General features: G+C 38.9%; 1 long non-coding RNA gene across 2 annotated transcripts in view; it reads left to right on the top strand.

The window, feature by feature from the left end:
- The first annotated feature begins 18716 nt into the window (after positions 1–18716).
- Positions 18717–19486, top strand: part of LOC120408535 — a 38190-nt gene continuing 37420 nt past the window's right edge. For both annotated transcript variants that reach the window (XR_005600760.1, XR_005600759.1), the window contains exon 1: positions 18717–18803. This is a non-coding gene — a long non-coding RNA (uncharacterized LOC120408535). The remainder of the gene's footprint in view (positions 18804–19486) is intronic.

Here is a 19486-nt window from a genome sequence, read left to right as displayed (position 1 = left end):
AGGTTGGGCGGGGGGGCTGTCTGTAAGCGAAGACTGGCCTGTCTCCCAAGGCCTGTGAGAGTGAGGGATCATCCTTCAGAATAGGTTGTAGATCCTTGATGATGCGCTGGAGAGGTTTTAGTTGGGGGCTGTAGGTGATGGCTAGTGGCATTCTGTTACTTTCTTTTTTGGGCCTGTCCTGTAGTAAGTGACTTCTGGGTACCCTTCTGGCTCTGTCAATCTGTTTCTTCACTTCACCAGGTGGGAATTGTAGTGAATATTGGTAGTGTACTATTGGTAGTGAATGGTAGTGACTACCACATAAACTGGATGGTATTGGCATAAGTTCTGTTCAGTGGGGATGCATTTCATATTTAGCTAATTGTTAAATCAGTGCAAAATTCTAAGTTCCATATTAAGTTATAGCTGTTTTATATAGTAACAACAACAACGAAAAGCACTGCAGAGCCGATGTATTTATGTGAACATGAACTGGAAGTGCATTACCAACAGAAGAACTAACTACTTTCTAATTGCAGACTTAAACTCTACTCTCATTTATACCTGTGCAAATCCTCAGCTGAACAGCATAAATTCTGTTTAATATGATGCATTTAAGTAGAGCTATATGTGTAAATGTTATTTAAATAGGTATGAAATTCCAAGCCCTAGACTTACTCCAGAAGTAATGGTGGATAGCACTTAGGCCTGGTCTACACTGGGGGGGGGGGGGTTCGAACTAAGGTACGCAAGTTCAGCTATGCGTAGCTGAACTCGAAGTACCTTAGTTCGAAGTACTTACCCGTCCTCACGGCGCGGGATCGAAGTCCGCGGCTCCCCCGTCGACTCCGCCACCGCCGTTCGCGGTGGTGGAGTTCCAGAGTCGACAGGAGCGCGTTCGGAGTTCGATATATCGCGTCTAGATGAGACGCGATATATCAAACTCCGAGAAGTCGATCACTACCCGCCGACCCGGGCGGGTAGTATGGACGTACCCTTAGTTAACCAACTTGTTGATGATGCCTTCAAGGATATTCTCCCATTCCCATATTGGGTCTGCAGTATAAACAGGACTGAAAAGTAATGACTTATTTTTGTCACTAAACTGAGTAAGTATGACTGAATAAGGAGCAAATGTGTTAATGGTGCATTTTCTAAGAAAGTCACTTAACATTATACTACATGCATTTGATATGATGGTAATTTTTTGGATACTTCCTCAAGCAACAATAACCAAAAGAATAGAAAACAAGCTACTTAGCCCATGTCACTTACTTCTTACCCCTCATTGTGTATTCTGTATGAGCAGAGTAACAGATATTAGGATCCACAGAAGAAGCAGATTCTACTGGACTAGATATTTCTTTTTATTGTGTACCTAATGCATACATGCAGTGGTGATAAGTGCATTATAAATGTAGACATCTGTATGCGTCAATATGGAGCATCAGAAAGAGAGTATGGTCAAGAGGAAAAGTGGAGGACCAAGTCAAACCCTCTCATCATCTGCCTGCTACAGACCGGGTTGCACAGAGCTGAAGGTAACATGAGAAGCAATAGCTCCGAGTTGGTGGAATGTGACTTCCAGAATTAAAGGAATGTAGAGAACCTCGTGCCTCATTGAAAGATAGCAGACCTAAGACCCAACAGCATGAAGATTCCAAACTCTGTATCAACCACCACAAAGCTCTAAGTCAATAATATCTTTCAAGGTGTTACTGAGCTAGTATCTTAAAAAGCTTTCTATTATTCTCCCCTGCCCCCACCATGGGTATATATTTTCATTTCAACATTATCTCCTATTTAACTAAATATTTTGTCTACTAATACAATATATTGTAATATTTATGTCTTGATAAGTAGGTTAAATAGGATCATATTTAATTTCATATTGAAAGCACCAAAACCATTTAACTGTAGTCCTAGAACAATTCTCATGATAGGATCATATAAAATGAAAAAGTGTGTTTAAATTACATATCAGGTTGAGAACAGCCTAGCTTTAGATCCCACCTGTTCCTGATTTCCTCCTACTTGTATTCTGGAAAACCACTAAATCCAGTGACAAGAAGTTGAGAGCAAGGCCTTTGGGGAAGAGAAAAGCAGGATGAAAGACAGCTCCCCTGCTTCAGTTAGAGGGGCTGCTTTACAGGAATAACAGTGTGTTAGGATACTTTGTAGTTATGGGGGAAGGATCAGTTGTGCTCCTCTGCAAAGCTGAGCTGAGCTGGAGATCAGAAATAGCATCAAGTTTCTGAAAGTTTCACTATGAAGGATAGGGAAGAGGCCTGTGGAAAGAGTAGCAGCTCGCTCAGTAAAGAACTGGGGTCAGAGTCTTACTCCAGGGACTGGGAACAGGGACAGGGCTGGCAATTTTCCCTAAAGAGAACAGTAGTAAATATTAGGCTCCAGAGAAGAAGAAAAAGAGGCACTTCATGGAGGACTGATAGGAAGAGCTGGGGAGAAAATGTAAACAGGGAGAACATAGAACGTAGCCTGGGGAACAGTGAAGTAGGGTGAGTTTTTGAATGAAGTTGACAACTATTTCCTGGTTTAGGGTCCTTGGGTGGAAGCCTGGGATAGAGGGAGGGCCCATACTCCCCTATTGTGCCACCTGGGTGACCAAATGGTGAAGGACTTTGGGAAATCCCTGTTACCTAGGGAGTAAAAAGTCTGTTTAGCCTGAGAAGGCAAAGGATTATGTAACCCCCAAATCTAAAGGGCTTAAGAACATAAGAACTGACATACTGGTCAGACCAAAGGTCCATCTAGCCCAGTATCCTATCTTCGGACAGTGGTCAATGCCAAATGCTCCCGAATGAATGAACGAACTGGTAAGCATCCCCTGGTATCCATTCCCAGCTTCTGGCAAACAGAGGCTAGGGACACTATCCCTGTCCATCCTGGCTAATAGCCATTGATGGACGCTATCCTCCATGAACATATCTAGTTCTTCTTTGAACCCTGTTATAGTCTTGGCCTTCACAACATCCTCTGGCAAAGAGTTCCACAGACTGACTATGTGTTGTGTGAAAAAACAGTTCCTTTTGTTTGTTTTAAACCTGCTGCCTATTAATTTCATTTTGTGACCCCTAGGAACCTTGGTTGTGGAAGGCCTGTTTTGTTTGTTTGGGCTTTTGTTTATCCTGTAAAGGGAGGACTTGTAATTTGGCTAAAGTGCCAAGCTTCCAATGTTCCAGAGGGAGATCATCTCCTATGATGAAACTGAGGCATGACCATGTAGCTGGATAGAGAGAGGTAAGTCATATGCAGATACCACCACTATGTCATATCCCTTTTACAGCCATACATATGAATGCAGTGTATTTACTTAGGTTTTGATAGTAGCATTCACAAGTAATGTTAACTGATAGGTAATTGAAAATGGAAATTGTCACCTTTTGGTTTGCTTTTATAAGCTGTCTACATAGCCTATTGTGGTAATAAAGTAAGCCATAATTTCCAAACCTGGCCAGCTTCTATTCCACTTATAGGCTCCTCAATAAATAAACTGGTTTTCACATACAATGTGCAGCTCATATTGACTGCAGATGTGTTAAGCACATCTGAAAACCAGCTGGCTTTATATAGGAGCCTAAATATGGGTTTAAGAGCCAAAATGTAGACACTCGAGTTCTGCAGTTTGTCCTAGAAGATATGTCTGTAAAATTAGTTCATAAATTTTGCGGAGTTCCTTGGGACTCTTTCAGCAGAGATATATAGTTGTTTACTTGGCTGTGATTTAAGATGATCAGTACACTCTGTGAGCTTGGGTTGAAATACTATCAATCATGTGTCAGCATATATAATGGTAGAAATGCACACCAGGAGTGAAAGCCAATCAACTTATTCTCATCTCTTACAGAAAGTTATTTTAAAATGGTCAACTATTTTACTTTCCTAAAAGTGTATGGAATAATACTTTTATTTTTAGCTAACTAAATAAAAAAATAATACAGCCTGGGTTACCACTGCTGCACATATGAAAATAGATTATGATGCTGTTAATTTGTACAGTGCCAAAAGTGTGCATGATATTGTCAAGACAAATGTGGTAATGGTGGGAGTTGGGGGAGAATTCTTGGAAAGATCTTGATCCTTTATACTCTCTGTAAATGAAACTTTCACTGAAGCCAATACATACAGAGGTCTGCATATAAACAGTGCCAAATTCTGCTCCCACTGAAATTCATGGGACTCTAACCATTAACTTCTATGGGAGAAGGATCCAGGCTTTAGGGGGGCAATTTTTCAAAAGTGCCTAAGAAAACCCAGTGGGACTTGGGCTCCTAAATCACTTTAAGCATGTTTGAAAATATACTCTTTACATTGTACTTCGGAAGTAACTGAAAAATACCAAGTCTAAAGTGTCTAATATTTTACTTCTGTAGGAAATATTACAACAACATATGGGGCTAGATTTACTAAGATAACTTAGACTAACATTTAGGCACCCTGCCCCCTAGAGCACTGTACAGTGCTGAGTTAGGTGCCCAGACTCTTCATGCAATACATGGGGAGAGACAGGTGCCTAAGAATGGGATCCACAAAAGCCAGCATGCTGAGGGGGAGATGTCTAAGCTAGCCACTAGGAAATTCCAAGAAGAGAGATGTGCCCTAAGCCCCATTCTCAAGGGAGTTAGGTGCCTAAGTCTGTACAGAAGAGAAGTGTCTATCTCCACTTGGAATTCACTGCTGTGAATCCTCTCCTGGAGTCTGGTTGCTAAGCTCTTTAAAAAACTCACTGAGGCAGGGTTCTTGGGCCAGAGAAAGAATGACTGAAACCCAGTGCTTACAGTGCTCACTTGGGAGATACAAGTTCAGTCCATGTTCCAGTGATTTGCTCTCCCCACCAAAGATTGCAGGGGAACATGCTACACTGAGGGGCTGTTCTGTCATTCTGAGACCTCCACATGCCCTGGAAAACCTGTGAAACTCAAACCCATGTGACTTACACACAGAAGATTCTGTGGTTTCATAGGGAGGGATATCATCCTTCCATAATTTTGGACCATTCTTTGTTCTCCTCTACTGCAAAGTGTGGGGTCCATTTGTCCTTTCTCTCTCTTATGCTCATGATATTCAGCCACTATAAAATAAAACCTTCTCTAAGTTCTTTCTCCTTTTACATAGGTCAAAATTGGGACCTTTTACATGCTACTTATAACTCTCACTCTTCCTGGCACTTGGTGTCTCACCATGTATTACTCACCTTAGCCGTCTGCCACAGGCTTTCCTGGGAGAGTGTCTCCCAGTCTTTCATCTTTCAGTTAGAACAAGAGCCTCTAGGTCTAAAAGCTTCTGAATCTGACAGGCTCTGTATGTGAAGGTACCTGTGGGGTTGTTCTTCTCCAAGACTTAATGAATTCCCCAAACAGCCAGCAGGACTTTAACAAAAAGTTTTATTAAAGATTTAAAGAATGGAGAAATGCGGCTGAACTGCCATTAAAACACCCCATATCTAGGTTTACCCTTGATAAACCTAGGGGAGTGGAGGTTGTGGAAGTTCCTTCACTGGAGGTTTTCAAAAGGAGGCTGGATAGCCATCGGTCTTAGATGGTTTAGACACAACAAATCCTGCATCTTGGCAGTGGGGTAGATTATGTGGCCCATGTGGTCCCTTCTAATGCTATGATTCTATAAATTAAACTACACAGGGTGTTTCATTTTTAATGGTGGAGGGAGAGGAGAATTACCAATGAAGTTTTCACATGGCCATAGGAGGCAAACCTCAGCCTATTCCACCAGTGAGACAAGACAGCATCTTGCTTCTTTTTCTCCCACTCCCAGGCATCTGTCTGCGTCGCTGTTTTCCTTACAAAGCTCAATCTCTATTGATTTAAGGGCTTTCAGGTGATGACTCTGTTAATATATTGCCCAAGATTTGGCTGTGGGTATATTGGTGGGAAGGAGGTGCAGTTATTACCTCCCTCTCCATGCTCCAGACCATTATTTCAATCCCAAGAAAATGCTGGGTCCAGATATCATCATTTGGATGGCTTAATGATCCTTGGCTGCTCCATTCCCAGTATCTGGAGATATTTATTTCCTTCTGTCTTAAAGAAGAGTAGTTTACCAGGGCACAGACTCTTTCCCCCATCTCTCTGAAGTTCTAAAATACACTTGAGATAGCAATCACAGAAACCATATTTCTGTCATATGTCAAAAAATAAATGGTTTCCTATTGCCATATATCTAAAATGTATTTGCTGATTTGTCACTGGTATATATGTATTGGATCTTATCTGAACTTTCTTTGGCCTTATTTTCCCATATATCGGGCTAACATAGCTGTTAAATTATAACGTGTTTGGATATTACTTCATAATATTGTATAGGTTCTTTTGCTATGAATGTGTTATCCTGAGAGTACTTCTGTTAGAAAGATAATGTGTCTGTTCGTATCAAGTGCTAAGCTTGCTGATTAAATAAAAGCTAAACTGTTATTTCTGATGCCCAAAATGTGATGAAAGGAACACACTATTGTTTGAGAGAATCTCAACCTTCAGCACAAAGTTTTACATTTATTATAAAGTCATTGGTTCAACTTAATTTACAAAATCCTTCCTATTTCCATGCTGGAGCAATTATAATGAAACAAACTATTGTTCCATTGTACAATGCACCCTCTCTTCTATGAAGTCTAAGGTTATGAATATTTCAGGTCAAATTCTGGCATCTTGCCTTATCATTTGTTGCTCTGATAATGCACAGGTGATGGATGGAGAGCTGTTCTAAAAGGCTGTCTGTGACTTCCCCTGACATAAAGAGAATCCCTGGCTGACACAGAGCTACACTAAACTAGTTCTTCATCACCTCTTGCCTCCCCGTTACATAGTGCTCTGCCTTAGGTGTCTTGAGAATGTTTTCAGGGGCAGGAAAATGAAAGACTGAAGTGTCTTTGCCTCAGCCATTCCCAACTAGCAGAGTGATCTTTCCAGGACTGCTGTAGCCAAGGAACTGCTACAAATTATGCCAGGGCTTGGTCCACAGACTGAGCAAGTGAAAATGTGGCTTATAGCTATTCCTTGACCTGACCTGGCGATTTGTCCCTTACTTAGCTCATGCGGTGAATGAACATTCATAAATGTTTCATGCTACACTTTATTGTAATGTCTTCGACCATTAACTCTTACTGATTTTTTTCCCCCTGAAAACTATAAAGATGAGCTTTTCCTTTTGCGTTGATGCTGTTGGACTTAGTATTTTTTAAAAAGTCTCTTTTGGCATTTAACCAAAGTATTTGACTCAACAGTGCATTTAAATCAGATAAAATAATTGTATTTAAAATCAAATTAATAAAAATAATGTAAGGGTATATCTACGCTACCCGCCGGATCGGCGGGTAGTGATCAATCTACTGGGGATTGATTTATTGAGTGTAGTGTAAATGCAATAAATCGATCCCCGATCGCTCTCACTTCGACTGCTGAACTCCAGCTCAGTGAGAGGTGGAAGCAAAGTCGACGGGGAAGTGGCAGCCGTCGATCCCACGCCGAGAGGACGTGAAGTAAGTGATTCTAAGTCGATCTAAGATACGTTGACGTCAGCTACGCTATTCTCATAGCTGAAGTTGCGTATCTTATATCGATCCCCCCCAGTGTAGACTGGCCTAAGTGAGCCACCCTAAAACCTGCAATTGGACAAGAACACTGATATTTTCATATTTATTGGAACAAAACAGTCCATCCACTCAGAAGACACCTTGCATCCCAGATACATTATAAACTTTTATCCTGTGAGGGACAAGTTTAAGCGCTCAATCAATGTCATGTTATACTGCTAATGGACAGAAAGCCCTGCTTTTTGACTTTTATAATAAAAAATGACTAAATCTGGAATTTGTATTTATCTGCTGTCTGGTTTAGGTTTTTTATATTTTTTTTCTAAAAGCCCAGATCCCTTGTAAAGCCATTAGACCTCAGAGTATCACACAGCTGAAATTAAATTTCCATGAGGCCTGAAGAGGTATTCATAGCCAGACATTATGTCTAATCTTATTCCCCATGTGTAGCGTTTATGTGATCATCCCTTTTTATCATAAATGATGCCTTCTCTGTACCGTTCAGGCAATTGTTAGCTTTTCATGTTTCCAAAGAACAATGATAAAAGCTAGGTTTTATTCAGAATATTAAAGCAGATGTACAGACTCTAATTTGTTATTATTCATTCAGCCTTGTTATAACCAAGGAGCACAGGACAGTTTATATTACAAATTCCCCCAATCCTCCATATTTTAGGGGGCTGGATTTTATTACAGAGCTCCTTAAAATGGTGCTAGATTGACATTTCTCGGATGTTGGTCCCTATGATATCTAAATAAAAGATTAGGTGCAAAGAGAAAGATCGAAAAACACTAATTTTTATAGTGCTAGTTTTGCAGCGGTTGACATTAAATACTTTGCATTTGCTAACAGTTCCCATATAAGGGATATCTGGGGTGAGCAGAGTTTTCTCATGTGCTTGGGATAGGAGCAAGTTATGGTGATTTCTCACTGATGACAGTAGCAGAATTCAGTACCATGCAGGTCAGTTTTCTATTGAAGCAGAAATCAGTCCGACAGATTCAGGATATGTGTTTATTTACAGAATGTACACAATTCCTATTTCCTGAAACACAGAAGCCAGACCAGTCAGTTCCCTCTTGTAGAAACCTTAGCCAAGACACCACCACCCTTTCTTAGGTTTTGTACACACTACAGCTTAGGTCGGTATAAGTTATGTCACTCAGGGATGTGAATAAGTCTCCCACCACAGCAATGTAAGCCAGTGTGGACAGCGCTATGTTGGCAGGAGAGCTTCTCCCGCTGACATGGCTGCCACTGCTCACAGGGACTGGAGTAATTAAATCAATGGGAGAGCTCTCTCCTACCAGCTTAAAGCCTCTGCACTAGCAGTGCTGCAGCAGTGCAGCTGCACCGATTTTCCTTTGAGACTCACTCAAATCCAACTGCTAATTTTTTCCTTGTTCCTGCTGTAAATCTTTGGGCTTTCACTTTGGAAAACCCCAGTCTAAAGTTCTTCATTTAGAATCACATGGTATTGAAATCCCTCTTTGTGAAGTTGTTCCACAACATAAAGAATTATCTGAAAAAGTTTTACAGACCAGACAAGAGTGCTTTAATCATAATGGCCTTAATGAGTCTTGGAGTATGGTCACTGGGTGGCATCTTTAACTCTTTCTATGGAGAGGTTCTTCCTGAGTGCTTACACACTAATGGCCTTGAATATGCAAGCTGTTAGCCCCTTTGCCAGAAAATATTTCATAAAAATTGGATGTTGTCTATAATCTACCTCTGCAATGCTCAGCTAAAGCAGTCACCTTTTCCTAATCTGGATTTGACCTAGGTCCGGGTGAGGTTTATGAATTTTCCAGTCTCGGTCCAAACTACGTCAGTTTTCTTTTACTACTGTATGCTTGGGCTCTATTTCTGCAGTTATTTTTCAGATGTTCCATCTGTTTTGGCTCTGGTTTCCTCTTTGAGGTAATCCCAGAATCACCTAAACAGGCCTCTTGTTCTATGGTACTTTTCCTAGAAGTGGTGTATGGAGATCTCAGAGCTCTGACTATTGTACCTGAACCTTTGGAACATCCTGTGGGGTAGAGTTCAGATGATTTGTTACTTGAAAGTAATTACAGCTTAGTTGGGCTGGAGATCTGATGTATGCTGAAAGATGTACGTAGCACCCCCCAACCCCGTCCAGGGGACCCTAGGTGGGAAAGAGGCAGGGCCCTGGGGAAGGTGCAGGCGGAGGGGGCAGAACAGGCGCAGGACAGCAGGTGGGGCGGGGGTCCCCACTTGCTCTGGCCCAGGGTCCCAAGAAACCTTAATCCGCCTCTGGTCTTCAACACCTTTGATCTAACTATCTTTGGCTTTCTACACTCATCACAAGCCTGTTTACCATAAGGCTCAAAATGCATGTCTTTAACCATTCTGCAAATGCATCTTTCAAGCTAACTGACAAGTTTTATTTAACAAAGGCCTACCAGTTTTTAACCACTTCCTGATCTTACTGTACTTTCCTACAGGGAGGGATCATATCTCATGTTACCTTGCTGTATAACCAGCCTAGCAAGGCAGCACTACTATTTCTTGTATTCATTCTTCTAAACTGAAATCCAAAACCAAAAACAAAACAAAACAGCAACAAAATACCTACATTAAAACAGACTGCAGGATATAAGTATATATCAGTAACATAAGGATAAAAAGCATTACAAGAATATTGTAAATATCCCAAGAGCAAGCAGTGCAAACTCAGGAGATTCAGAGTTAAAATATGTGCATTTCTTTTATGTAAATGTCTGGATACGTTAACTATGCAATCTTAAATTTGCCCTGAAGTGATGCCATGCGATAACAAGATGATCACGATTACCCCATCTTAGTGTCTGTGGACTTGGGTTAAACTGTTTTTCTAAAGACACATTAGGATTTTTCATATTTCTCCCCCCCCCCCACTTGTGGTGTCACCAATTTGTCATTTAATTTTAACTATATGGAAATTTTAATTAGTCCATGTTATTTCATTATCAAGATAACTCGCATATAAAAAAAACTGGCACAGATGCTAAACTTCATAAAGAACCCAGTTTTTAATTAATCTTTTAATTTAATACAGATTCACTGGTAAGTTCTCAGAAAATTCATTCTGTACTCAAACAGCAAGTATTGTGGAGGAAATGCTGTAATCTTTTCATACATAATAGATTGAGTTCCTACTTTAACTGTAAAATACAATTGAACATTAACTGTGGTTTTGCGACCAGCACTTCATAATGTATTTTAGCATCTGAAAGTACCTCTTGTGCCATCAGCAAGTCTCTTCTGACTCTTTTTGGTACAGTATGCATCTCTAGAATGTTAAAGGCCACATTTGCCTCCTGCAGCAAAAGGTTACACATCACTAACTTTATTTTCTGCAGCTACCAATTCTAATATTGCAAGCAGTTAGTGCAGCTAACTACTGTTTCAAATGTACAAACTTTTGGACTGCAAAAAACTCTTGCTTTTAATTATCTTAAATTACTGCTGAATCAGTTTAGATAGTTAGACAGTAAGTGCACATTATTTCTTCTAAAAGTATTGCATATAGAAGCCTTTTTTCTTTCACATTCCTTTCCACCTGAGTTATCCCCATGAGCAACATAGATTGTGTAGCCTCTGCTTACACTTGACAAGTTATAATTTCTGAGATGCATTACAAAACCATGCTGTAACCACATATAACAAATTATAATAATGTTTTAAAATAACAGCACTACAAAACCTTATGAAAAAAGGGAATATAGCTAGAGTAGGTATGCTGCTTAAAATAACTGTTCTCCTTTAAATAAACATAGAGACCATCTGGAAGGGAATTACGCTGTTTTGTGACTTAAGCTCAAGGGAAACCGCTTTCCACTCATCTGAAGCTCTTAAGAAAACCAAAACCCAATCATTCTCGATTCCACATACTGCATATCTATATTGTGGTAATGACTTCAAACCATAGGTCGTGCAGTTCAGAGTGAAATAGCTTGGCAGATAAGAGGAATCATTCCCTTGATGTTATGACAAACATACTCAGCCACTGGAACTGTTTCCTTTCAAGTGGATGCAGTCAATTTAGTTTTTCATACAAGCTACATTACTCTGCATAATTACAAAGCAGAGCAAATCATATAAAATCTCATACAAGACAGCAACATTTGTTACATACACATTAAACAATGGGATGGCACAGGACGTTACTCATAGGGCACAACTTTGTTCTGTGACTATCTCTACAATTATTCAAAGCAATAAACGGAAAGATGGAAAACCATTTGCTCAGACTCTAATCAAAGTTGCCTGACTCTGTAATCATAGAGAGTTTCTGCTTTGGGATCTTCATTACATAATTTAATATGCTTATCCTACAGAAAGGATGAATTCATCCAGGCTCCAAGGTGTTTGCAGCAAGAGAGATTTAAGTTAGATATTAGGAAAAACTTTCTAACTAAAAAGGATAGTTGCAACAGGCTACTGAGGGAGATTGTGGACTCCTCATCATTGGAGGTTTTTAAGAACAGGTTAGACAAACACCTCTCAGGGATAGTCTAGATATACTTAATCCTTCCTCAGCACAGGGAGATGGATAAGCTGATATCTTGAGATTCCTTTCAGCCCTACATTTTTTTTCGATGACAGAATCCCCTATTTATCCATAGGGTAAGTACTGCATGGGCAATACAAGCCTCTTTGACATCTCAGAAAATGTGCTTCAGCCAGGGCCAGGGAGAACCATTAGTTGGAGGTAATTATTTTAGTCTCCATGTGCATGTAACCCTCGGCAACTCTGCTGAGATTGATGACAAACCCAGTTATAATGGACACATCACTGAAACCAGCTAAACTCCTCTGTTCATTTCACTTGAGCCACCAAACAATTTGTCATAGATAGTACTGACTTTCAGCCACTTCTTACCTGAGTCAGATTCTCACAGAAAGGGAAAAGTGCTGAAACACTCTGAAATCACTAGGAGCTTTCTTATTGCTACTGCCTTTACGTGGAAAGTGCTCGGATACTATGGTGAGGGGCAGCAATAAAAAACTGTAGGCTGGACAGTTCAAACTGATCACATAGAAGTCAAAGACTCTAGATACCTTATTAATACACTAAGCTGTGCAGTCTGGAAATGGAAGCTGCTTGTGACATATCTAGTTGTAAAACCTCTTCTACCTTGTTGAGAAATAGCATCATAGTTGAGGGGTTAATAACTATCTCTTAAGTTTTTTGAAATTATTTACACTTTTCAAAAATAACATTCATCAAAAATACTTAGGGAACTAATTTGGTACATCAGAGAACAGCCACTCTTGAAAATGAGGTTATTGGGATTACCATGTCAGTTTTTTTCTCCTACTTCAATCCTAGCAATTATTATTCTTACAAATTCCTAGAGTCAGTGATTAATTACTTATGCCATACACATTTTTTTCTGGAAAACACATGCACACACACACATTTTAAAAGTCACAAAGAGACCAAACAATCTATAAATAATTAAAAATGTATCAAATTTGACATAAATGGGCATGAACAGGCAAGGCAAAACATTTGGCAAAGTGAAAATCACATGGTTAGCTTGCAATTCTAATGTACATTAATCAAAACTATGATTATGAGATATTTATTGGCATTAATAGGTTTGCTGCTCACCGTAGAGTGGTTGGCTGAAACTGTTACAGTATTAATGACTACAATTGATCTTCTGGGTCTTCCTTCCAATAAACAATGGCATGTGGTAAGCATGATTTATACTCCTAAAACACTATTCTTCCCTTCCTTTGTCTATGACTTATTTACATGACGTATTGCAAATATGTTGGCTTACTATTATGTCTCAGTAATCAAATGGATTTTTAGTTAGCTCTCTGTTCCCAATTTGACTGCTAGAGCTCACTGGGCTGGCAGGCACATCAATGCTGAAAGACATAATGAAGAACAATATCCCAGTGAATGAAGATCTCTTATCATTCTGTCTTCCTGGCAATTACAAGTGTATCAACAAGCTGAGTCCTTGTCAAGAAAGTGGAAGAGAAGAGACAGAAGTATTTAAAGGGCAATGATGAGCATTGTGTTATTAGACAAGAAAGAAAATCCCCATAAATAGGAAAGGAAACAAAATAAATGAAGCAAGTGATTTTAAATAAAATGTTTGCAAAGTCTGACAAATCATGTAGGAAGCATAAGAATCCAAAAGGCAGGTAGACCAAAAGGAAGGGCAGGTGAACCGATTTACCAAAAAAAAAGAAAAAAAAGGAGGGGGTGGTAGGGGAACAGAATGTTATACTTCATTTACTTGATAACTCAGCTAATATACAAAGTGCGACATCACTAAGGGAGCTGCATTTGAGGTAAAGGGTATGTGTACATAGTATCTACTGCTGCTGCTTTACTGGGGAGAAATGAGACTGGCTTCTGGGGCTGAACTTTCATACAGCACTTCTGCCTGTGGAGCTTGTGATTGTGCAAAGTAGGTAATTGGCTGTGGCAAACCTAGGTTGACACCTTTATATGGTTATACATTTTGAGTGGGCGTTTCCTGCAATAATTATGGGAACATGTGTCATAGCACACTTGAGTGTGCATTTTCTGCATGCTGACCTTGGACCTCGATCTTTAAACAAAATTGTTGTTATGGTGGCTTAGTTCCCAGAGCCACCTAGACCCTCTTCCCACCACAATGTGAACTGTTGTAAAGTAATTTAACAGGACTAGATAGGTCAGATTAAACCCAAGTATCCTTTGATTATGAATGATGTAGGAAATTTACAAAATCTAAACAATGGCAGTAACAATTGATTTGTTCAGGATAGTTTATCCCTGCTGCAAAAAGTGACCTTCATTTCACTTCTACTCTCATGTTTCCCAGCTACAGAGCATTAGGTCTTTAGAGGGGAAATGTTTTCTTCTGATCATCCTGGCATGATTCAGTACTGTGTTGGGAAGCAGAAAGAATGCACAGCTAGTTAGCAAACCATATTTTTATAAGCTGTTCATCTTCCTTTCTTCTTATGGGAAGGGAAAAGTAGATGAGTATCTTCAACTTCAAGTTTAATTGCTGTGTTAGAATAATCTTTGATAAGGATGTCTGACTTGATCAAGTTATTTTTTGTGGACAGGTGTTACAATTGCAGGCATGATAATTAACTGATTACAGCACGGTGAAATTGCCTGTAAGGCAAAAACTTTTAAGCATGATAACAGATCATGCTGCAAACAGCAAGAGTGCTGCTCATATAATCTGTTAGGGAGGGGCTAATTCTTGAATGACCAGATAGCCCTGAATTTGGTTGGTCCACAATACCAGGATATTATTCTCTCTGGGCTCAGTCCTGCAAGGTGCTGAGAAGTCTGGCCCTGATCCAGCAAAGTACTAAAGTGTGTGTTTTTAATTTTAAGCATATGAGTAATGCAACTGAAGTCAATAGGACTACTCCTATGCTAAAAGGAGAGCATGTGCCTCAGTGCTTTGTTGGAATAAGGCTAGCCAGCTCAGGATCTTGCAGGATTGAGCCATATATCTGACAGAGAGGGAAGGTTTATGAAGATTATTTCAATTGATATTAATATTAATATGCATATTCCAGTATATGAAGGTGAGACTAGTCCTTTGCTGTATCTGTACTATTCAAGGTTTGGTTGATGCACTTTTATGTAGTTTACACAACACTGTCACCAAAGAAGCAGCATTTGCTGGCAGCTGAGACAAACGTTTACTGTCATTGAAAGGGAACTGAATTATTCATATTAGATGGCTGCATCTTATAAATGCACCTTAAAATTATTCTAAATTATATTCTTTTTTAATGAAATGACACAATACTTAATGGGGTAACAAAGTGCTGAGGATCAAGATTTATTAAAAAAGAGCTGATGAAATGGCAATCATTAATGATCTGCAGATGTTGTTATATCAGCCTCTTCTTCTTCGTAATATATTGTAATAGACCCCCCAAAAGATTTGATAACCACACAAAAACATCTGCTAAAATTTAATGTATGATGGCATACAGATATGTTGTAAGATCAATCCTTCTTACATTATAGAATAGCGGAATTTATTGTAAATGGACAACCATAAAGAAGTTTACAATTGCATAAAAAAGTCTTCAAGTTCCAAAAGCATGTGGAACATGTCATATTTTTGTAAGTGAGAAAGGAAATACAGGATATACAAATTCATTCTGATGTTTTCTGTCACACTGTTTGGAGTGAGTGCCTATCTCAGGGCTGACTGTCAGCAAACAAGGGCAGACACCTCAAACTGGTGGCATAGTCTATAATTAGATGTAACAAATGTGCACTCCTGGACAATTATACCAGTATTACCATGGAGTCATATAGGCTGGCATCACTGTCTTTTAATGTGGGCATTAAATATAATGCCCACATTATAATTTAGAATTTAGAAGAATATAATTTAGAATAATTTTAAGGTGCATTTATAAGATGCAGCCTGTAATCTCAGTTTGGGGAAATTGCTGAAACATTTTTTACTGAAGCTTAAAACAAAAATCAGCCTGAGATGGACATCTGGCATGGAAAATGTCAGCCTGAATGGTTGACGTTTGACAAGTTTATAAACAACTGAAAACAGAATCTTGTAAGTGGATGTATAGGCCATCCTTCCTATAATAATCCATACATACTAATGCGTCTAGACATGCAAGCAAAGAATCGAATGATTTTGAATATGATAATTCTTTTAGAAGTGATCTGCAGTCTAATAACTTGATCAGAATTGAACCCTAACATTGAGGCTTCAGGGGCATGAATTTGATCTAAATTTAGAAATTGTTCGCATAATTTACTGTTTAATTTATATCTACCAATGGTCTTGTCTATGAAGAGTTGGCTACTGAATTTTACGTAGTCCATAATGCTTTAGATAATCAAGTATCCTGAGATAGTCAACATGTGTATTAGTGTAGTAAGCTTTCCTGAGTAACACCTGTATATCACTTAGGTTGAGTGATGGGGCTTATGAAAGCACCTTTTAAGAATCTTGTTACTAAGTTAGTGCTTTTCTTTGGAAAGTAGCCAGTGGAGGCTGGAAAAAAATCACGTGGAACCTTTTGAATGACTTAAAAGCAAGGAGTAAAAGGTTGAAAGGGAGCAACACTCTTGTTTTGGATAGTTAGTCAGGGAACTCTGAAGGCAATAGAGAGTTCATGAAGAGTTCTCGTATCCTTTGTAGTGTCCAATCATGACACAAGATACCTAGGACTCTGTATGCTACTTGTGAGGGCTTCAGGCAAAATGCCAGGCTAGAGTTCCAAGATCAAGAGGGGGAAAGAACCTTATCTGGCTCTAGACCCTTAGTTGAATCCCTAACCCTTGACAGGAGGATAAATTGTGAGTGGATCTGTGTATCTTCCTGTCACAAGTTAGAGTAGGCTTCACAACTTCATGCTAAACAGAAACTCAGTTCTTGGGAGATCTCAGCCTTTTTGCTGCTTGTGTACTCAGTCTTTCAGTCACTGGAGTCCTGTATCTGTAGAAGCCCTCTACAATGTTATGTGCACAAAAAATTAACTATTTGGCAGTTTTAATCAAAATTGGCCAAATCCTGTACTGAAATATGGACATTGTACCATGATCAAAAATTTTTGGTTTGGTTTGTTCTGAGCACAACACATTGGGAAAGATGTGGACAAAAATTAAAATTCACCTGAAATACCGTGTGGCAAAAATAAGAATTCCTCTGATTAGATGAAACTATAAAATCCTTCTAGCTGGTGTTCTAATCTCTTTAAAATCCTTTCAGTGAATACATCTTTGCTGTACTGAAATCATTGCAACTGCAATTATGTTCATTAAATCTTTTTTTTGCATAAACTGTTTTATTCATATTATTACAATTTATCATACATCACTAACAAAGCCTAGGCTGTTCCATTTTCCATTTTGTAATCATCTGTGACTGATTACTGAAAACACATTGCATGATCATGCATATACTTTTGTATATTTTTCCATCATTTTGTCCTCAGATCCTACATGTTTTATTTTTCAAGCACCTGAAGTTAACTAATGATATGCACTTTCCCTCTACATATTGCAACTAAAAACAAACAAACAAAAATGACTAGACTCCCTTGAGCATAAAACTGTCTGAATGTGAACAGTTGACAGAATAGCAGGACAGAAGCCTAACATCATGTTTGTTGTTTTTCACAGTGTCACTTGAGATAGCAATGTCTCTTTCCAAAATGAATTTTGAAGTTAGAAAAAAAAGTAATAAATAGCTATAAAAGCAAAGAACAATATATTCTCTGTTGGGTAACAAGTGCTAAGTCCAAATGACCAGGGTACATGTCATGGAGTGGGAGCCAAACCACTAATGATCTATAAGAGGACAAAGTGGAAATTCGCTACTGCAATGGAATCAGGTTACTGAAATATGAAGGAATAATCAATTGCACAAATACAAAATGTGAAATGACTGTCTAGGAAGGAGTATTGCACAAAAGGCTCTGGAGGTGGATCACAAACTAAATATGAGTCAACACTGTTGTAAAAAAAATAAAACATTCTGGGATGTATTAGGAGTGTTGTAAGCAAGATATAAGAAGTAATTCTTCCACACCACTCAGCACTGATGAGGCCTCAGCTGGAGTATTGTGTCTAGTTGTGAGCACAACATGTTGGGAAAGATGTGGACAAATTGGAGAAAGTCCAGAGGAGTGCAATAAAAATGGTTAAAGGTCTAGAAAACATGACCTATGAGGAAAGATTGAAAAAAAAATGGGTTTGTTTAGTCTGGAAAAGAGATGACAAGAGGGACATAAGTCTTCAAGTACATAAAGGTTGTTATAAAGAGGAGGGTGGTAAATTGTTCTCCTTAATCACTAAGGACAGGACAAAAAGTAATGGTCTTAAATTGCAACAAGTGACATTTAGGTTAGACCTTAGGAAAAACTTCCTAACTGTAAGGATACTTAATCATTAGAGTAAATTACTTATGGAAGTTGTGGAATCTCCATCATTGAAGGTTTTTAAGAAGCAGTTAGACAAACACTTGTGAGGTATAGTCTAGATAAAACTTAGTCCTGCCTCAGTGCAGAAGACTGGACTTCGAGGTCCCTTCCAGTCCCATATTTCTATGATTTCTGTGATTATTATTCAATACAATGAAGGAAGTTGCTGATAGCCCTTGGAAGGAATTCTAACTGAAATAAATTCCGTGGCAGTTGTAAAGGTTAGCTCAATTCATTTTAAAGATCAAGTGTTCTTTTCCTTCTACTGAGTTTTTTTTTCTTTCACATTGTAATGGACACATTGTTATAAAGGTGGGTGATATTAATGAAGAGCTATACAGTTGAATTAGTGTCTGCACTTCTCTGACATGTATCTCCAAAAAACCTTGGAGGTGTGCCCATCACTAATTTTGCACTCTGTGTAAGAAAACAATTCCAAATGACCAAAATGGACTCATGGGTGCTGGAACAGTTTGGAGGGTGGGAGTGCTGATAGCCATTGAACCAAACTATATACACTGAATGTGATGGAAACCACTTCAAACTCCACCCCCGGCACCTTTAGTTCTAGTGCCTATGGTTGGACTGTTCCTTCAATTCAAATTTGGACAAATTATTGTCAGGCAGAAAATAAAGGTATTTTCACCCTTTACATTCCCAAAACAAGCTATAAGGATCACTGGGTCAGATAGTTAAATAACTAACAGGGTTATGGACCAAATTCTGCAGTGCATACACAGTCAAATACCACATGTACTTCAACTGGAATTTCAACTCAGGGCTGCAGAAGTGGGCCCTTTTCATTGGGATGATTGGAGGTGCTTAGAGGTGGTGACTGAGGTTAAGTTATTTTACTAAAGTAACTAACCGCCTATAAGACTGATCCTGCTCATATTGAAGTCAGTGATGAAAACCTCTTCAAATGGATTGAGAGTCATTTACAATGGACTTCACTGTGACATAAGGGTTAAGATTTTTTTTATTATTCATGTTAA

This window comes from Mauremys reevesii, linkage group 6 (genome assembly GCF_016161935.1).
Source record: "Mauremys reevesii isolate NIE-2019 linkage group 6, ASM1616193v1, whole genome shotgun sequence".
NCBI classification, from domain to species: domain Eukaryota; kingdom Metazoa; phylum Chordata; order Testudines; family Geoemydidae; genus Mauremys; species Mauremys reevesii.
This window is presented reverse-complemented; position numbering and strand designations above follow the sequence as displayed.